At 32.9% G+C, this 6,301-nt stretch overlaps 1 pseudogene; it reads right to left on the minus strand.

Moving 5' to 3' along the window:
* Positions 1-1,395: 1,395 nt before the first annotated feature.
* LOC129746998 (cuticle protein 7-like) lies at positions 1,396-2,133 on the minus strand (annotated as a pseudogene).
* Between the last annotated feature and the right edge of the window lie 4,168 nt (positions 2,134-6,301).

The following is a 6,301-nucleotide window of genomic DNA, read 5'->3' on the forward strand; positions in this document are numbered from 1 at the left end:
TGCGAAAAGACACACCCCTGTTAAACAGCTAATAATTTTTTTTCCTGATAAGATACGAAGTTACGGTCTTCAACAAAGTTGTTCAGCAGTAAATTTCCTTTAGGAAATTAATAAATTGGCACAGAAACCATCAGCTGGCTCGGTTCCACAGAAGAAACAAAAATGATGTTGATTTTTCAGTAAAAAATATTCAATTTTCCCATACAGACCTAAAAGTTCAAATTTACTCATGTAAACGTCACTTAAAAATTCTGCAAAAAATCATTGATCAGTTTTGGACCAAAACGAAGCTTTTTAGACCCCAGGGTTTGAGAAATTCAAAAATGACCCCAAATCGACTCAGTCTAATGCATAAGCTAGGCTTGCCAGATTCGTTTCAAAAAAAGCTGGACATTTTGAGAGAAAAAAGCGGGACACAGCCGAAAAAAGCGGGAAATTTTAAAATTTTGTTTAAAAAAGTCATGAAATGTATGTAACAAATGTGTAATTTTTTTTTCTACTCTAAAAGTAGAAACACAAACACGTTTAAACAACATGCATTGATTGAAACAAAAATTAAATCAATGATAAAAAAATTATCAGCTTCATAAGCTGTTTTATTGTATTAAAGATTGACAAGATATTTTCTTGATTTTTACCACACTTGCGATTAAATGTGATTTCCACCCGTTTCAAAAATGCAAAACAAATGATATATTTTTTATTGAAAACCAGTACTTCTTACAAATTTAAATGAAATGTCTTGTAAGATAGATAGAAATCTGACAATAAAAGGAATTCCATAGACAAATTAAAAAGATCATTCCCAAAGAAACAAGGGATCAAAGAAAAAGCAAGCATCTTATTTGTGTGATGTGCAATTTTGATAAAGCAAAATTAGTCAAACGTAGGCCAACTTGTTGAGCGGGACGGCGGGACATTTTCCAAAAAAGCGGGACATTTCCCGCTTTTGCGGGACGGATGGCAACCCTAGCATAAGCCCCCGAACGATTACCATTGTGAATGTTGCTGAATGTTGTCAATTTAGTTGCTTTTTACATTTGTACATTGCGCGGGAAAAGTTGTAATGTAAGATGACGATGGAGTACAAATCTCTTTTCGGTATAAGTTTTCATCAATTAAAGTCGTTTCTATTTCCCTACCCAATAAATAGTCGCACAAATACTACATACCGGAAATTGTGCCTTCTTAGAGTATGTTTAGCGTTTTATAAGCTCAAAATAAATGAAACGTATTTTGGGATTGATCAATTATTTCTATAAAGTGCTGCTTTTTCAATAAAAATACTATTGATCGGCAAACAAACTTTGATGGTAAGAAATGGAGCTGAAATAAACACACGATTGCGGTGATTATAGCCAAGGCAAAATAAAGAGGAAATAAACCACCAGAACATAAGTTTTAAACAACTTTTAATCAATAGCTCTAACAGTATCAATCACATAAATAAACAATGCTCTAGTAGTGCGAAAGTCCAGTAGTCTTGATAACGGTCGCTGGGGCAGCAGCAGCATGATAATGACCATGTTCAGGAGCCGCGATGTAAGCTGGCTGGGCCGCGATCACTTTGGTGGCAATTGGCTGATGATGATGGGCTGCGATGGCAACTTTCTGCACCGGCTGTGGTACCTGAATGTTGGTGGGCTCACGATGGACCACGGCGTTGAATCCGTTGTGATCATCGGCAGTATACTCGACGGTACGCTTGTGGCCATCGGAATCGATCAGGCTGTACTGTCCATGGACTTGGTCTCCGTGGCGGCTTTCGCGCTGTTCCTTGATATCTCCGGTGTGTTCATCGTGAACTCCATAGGAGAAATCGTACTGAGCGTTGTGGTCATCATGATATTCCACCTGCTTCACCAGCGTAGGCTGAGTAATTGTTTTGACGACAGTTGGTTGAGCGACGGTCTTCACGATTGTGGGCTGAGCATGGTGATAGGCATCGATCGACAGGTTCGTGATAAGCGGTGTGCACATCGTGAACAGGAACAACTCCAGCACTGGCCACAGCCAGAACAGCAAACAGAGCAACGAACTAAGAAAAACAAAATTTCATTTTAAAACCTCCAAGCAAGCTTATTCGCACTTTCGTTTTCATTCTTGCACCAGAACACTCACTTTGAATGCCATTTCGCTAACCCAAATCCCAAAAAACACTTTACAATCTGTGAACACCTCGAACAACACTGTCATCTCTGGCCAAATCTCGGATCGCTTAAATACTTGAACCGAGCATAACGAACGATCTCGAACCAGACGGTTTGGGGGATCGTCCTCTACGTCACTGTTTTTGATGGATGGATGGATGAATATCCTTAGCAAAAGATGCCGGCCCCCTTCGTTTCACGCTCATCTGGCCACGGTCATGCAAACTCATTTCTTTTGCTCTTTTTTTTGCACAAATCTGCAACACCACCCCGATGATTGGGGCTTCCTGAATAAAGTTTCCTCAGGTCAGTCCCCAAACTTCTTCACCGAGAATTGTGTCATTGATGAGGTCGTGGGACAACGCTTTGAGACCCTCTGGGTGCGAAAAAACTGGTTTCTTGACGTTGATGGCAAAGTGGCGGATTCATCACCGAATCACTACAACCCCACAGGGGTTTTATGTTTTTAGCGTGTTTTAATTGTGCAGATACATATTTATGATGACACGAGATGCTGGGAAACGGGAAAAGAACGCAAAGGGATGATTTTGTTTGTAAAAAGCAATATTCAAGATCAGAAGTTGCGCAATGTTTTGAGAACGCAATGAATATGATGTGGAAAAATAAAAGCGAAATATTACTTATACACATTTTGAATGAGAAAAAATAAAATTGGTGTATTTTTTGTAGCTTCATAACCTTTTATGTCCTCAATTAAATTTTTCAATTCTTTATTGTTTACACGCACTCTTCAACCATCTGGCTTTTTATACAATATCAGATTTCTGATTGAGTTTTTCATGTATAGAATGTTGATGTAGAGCATACGATAGATTTTGAACACACATACCATGTTATTTATTGTTTCAACACTTATCATAGCTAAGCTTGCCAGATTCTCCGGTTTTATCCGGACTTGTAGGATATTTGACACAAAATTTGGGAATAATTTGGGTAGAGTCTGGCCCGGTTGCTCGAATTTCGTTGAAAAAAGCCCAGTTTCAAGTTAAATATTTTGAATTGAAATGCTTGCATTTTGCCGGGTTTTTAGATAAATAGCCCGAATTTGCTATACCCGGATATGCGCGGGAAACAATCGCTTTGGCCGTGCAAACGGGGGGGGGGGGGGAGGGGTAGTGGGGGGGTGAGTTTACACCCCCCCATGGAGATTTTTTCCAAGTAAAATTTTTAGTTCACGAAATTAATTTTCCGTACACCCTAAATAATTTGCACGTTGGGGCTACTACCGCATCCAGAGCCATTGCTATCAGAAAAATGAAAAAACTAGCTGATTACAATTAAGGAGATTATTATCACTTACCGAAACGACAATTCCAAAACAAATGAATATCCGATCAAATCCTCCTTGCTAACATGTTTAGCTGATGACATAAGACACAACGGCTTCAAAAAAATTCACAACAGCTAAAAAAGTAAGTTTACGGACCACAATTTCATTTTCTAATATGAATTTACCACCACATGCTGGAGAAAACTGCACAAAACGGATTTGAAATCATCCACTTATACTTTACACTGAGGTTATTACTAAATTCACGTAGAATCGATATGATGCATCAAAATCTTAGTTTACGTGAATAATCCCGTAGAAATAATTACAAAATTATTTTGAATTATTTTGAACTTGAACCCTAAAAGTGCTAAAAAATAAGTGTTTACGAAAATGTAAGAAAATTGGCTCGACTCCGGCGGTATATTATCTTCAATCCCTTTAGGCCTAAGATATTTCATTCTACGACACTATATGACATTCATGAATTTAAACTAATTTTTAATTGAGAATTTTTATAAGCAGTTTTTTGCTTACTTTTCGTATTGAAACTCAAATCTTGACTAACAAAAACCCTACCTCAACTTAATTGGTTTTTATTACAAAGTGTATCTTAACAAGTTCAACCAAAACTTTATTTCTGATCACTTTTATAATAAAAAAAAATCATTTATATCATTACAAATTTTCTGCAGATGCAAAATATTCCTCAAGAAACAAATTTAAGCCTCAATTTAACTTTGTGTTTCTTGTTCTTCATCTTCACATTCAAAAGGTTTTTGATAAATAACACGAATCCACAAAATTCATATTTTTCTATTGTGTTGAGAATATGAGAGCTAATTTTAATCAATATTGGTGCATTGAAACTTTTAAAAATAGTTAAAAATAAGCTAGTAAAATTCTGCACTTTTCTGACAAAACTTTATTTCATATTACTTCATTTTATATTACTTACTAACTTTATTTTATATTATTTCAAATTTATAAATTAAGGTTTTTATTTACTTTCCCCAAGACCTCAAGTAATTTTGATATCTTCAAAAACAGTGTTTTATATTTTAAAATTTTCCCAATTCTGTGAAATTATAGATTTTTAACGAATTTTTAAAGAAGTATTACCTAACTAAACTGAATTTAAGATATATGTTAAAGCAAAAAACAAATAGTTTATGTATAAGTAATTATTTATTATATGCGATAAAATCTTTCTTTTTTTTCACTTTCTCAGTAATGTTAGAAATACTTGTCTTTCCAAATTAAAAAAAAAACTATATTATTTTACTTTTTTCAGATCATCAACCAAATATTATTCTAAAATTGAATATTTTATAAAAATTTCAAGATTGACAAAATCTGACAAAAGACAATCATTAAGACATTGGCACCAATTTTTTTCTTTTCATCTACATATTATATTTTTACTATCGGAGAAAGTTATATTCTTTTAGTAAGAACATTTTAATATTATTGAAATTAACTATGAATGATTAGATATTAACAACGAATTTTTATATTCAGGAACTTGACATGTTCTTACTCAAACAATTTAACTTTTAACGATAAGGCGATAATTCGCGATAACGATAGTTGAATTTATATTTTATTTTAATTTCCAATTAAATTTATGAAATTTTACTGTCAAACTAATGATAATTAAAAAAAATATTTTCATAGGTTTGACCTCGATTTCAATTCCTAATTTTTATGTCCTGCAAACATCTTCTTAATAGCCTATTAATCTAGAATTTAATAAGAAAAACCTTGTTTCTATCTTTCTTCCTTTCCAGGTCCAGGACTCAATATTTCAATTGACGGCGACTCAGAGCTTGAAATTTTTAAAACTATGATTGCGCTTGAAAATTTATAAACGTTTCACTCACTTTTATTGTTTAAAATTTTTATTGGAATCCATTATAACTTAATGATAAAAACATACTTTTTTAGCCTTTTATCAAAACTGAAGAATATGAATTTAAAACTGAATTTTTTTATCTGACTTTGATTACTGACACTCGTTAAATAGAATTGAAATATTTCTTTTTTATCTATGTGTTTTTAATAAATTATCTTAGGTTCAAAATTATTTTTTTTTCCTCATAGAAAATTCACATTTTTAGTAGTGATTGAATATTTTTATGAAAACTATGATAAATCAAAAGAATTTTTCAATCAACTCTTCAATTGAAAATATAAAAAATGAAATGTAAATTTATATGATTTATAACGAACAATTATTATCATTTTGCTAAACAATTTTTAATCATGTTTAATTCAGAGCTGATCTGTATTTTTTTTTTTCAAAATTCGGATTTAATTTCTTTTTAAAATCTAGTGTTATATTTTATATATTCTATTTCTTTGCATTTAATCTTATGTCATAAGTTTTAATTTTTTTTAGGTCGAAATTTTAATTCTCAATCGTTTTCAACAGTTCGAAAATATTGATTTAAATATCTAGTTCAGAATAGGAATCATCATTTTAAATAATTTTCAATAACCTACCGGGACTAACATTGATTCTGATGAATTTTGGATCACATCAGTAAATTTTTTTTTTCGATTTTGTGTTATTGTCATGAGTAAAAAAATGTTTTATGAAATAAATTTCTTTTTTATTGTGTATTTTTGGTATTGTTATAATTTCCAGCTAAATTTGAAGTTCGAAACCACCCCCCCCCCCCCCACCTCCCTCATGAACGGGTCCTCTGCACGGGCCTGCTGTTCATCCACTTATTTTGTATGAATAGCTAAAACTTAAAATTATAAATCTTTCTAGAATTTTCATTCTCCGAATAAGTCATCGAAAATATATGAACGACCAAATATTCCACCGACAAAGGCTTATAGGATAAAACTG

Source organism: Uranotaenia lowii, chromosome 2 (genome assembly GCF_029784155.1).
Source record: "Uranotaenia lowii strain MFRU-FL chromosome 2, ASM2978415v1, whole genome shotgun sequence".
NCBI classification, from domain to species: Eukaryota; Metazoa; Arthropoda; class Insecta; order Diptera; family Culicidae; genus Uranotaenia; species Uranotaenia lowii.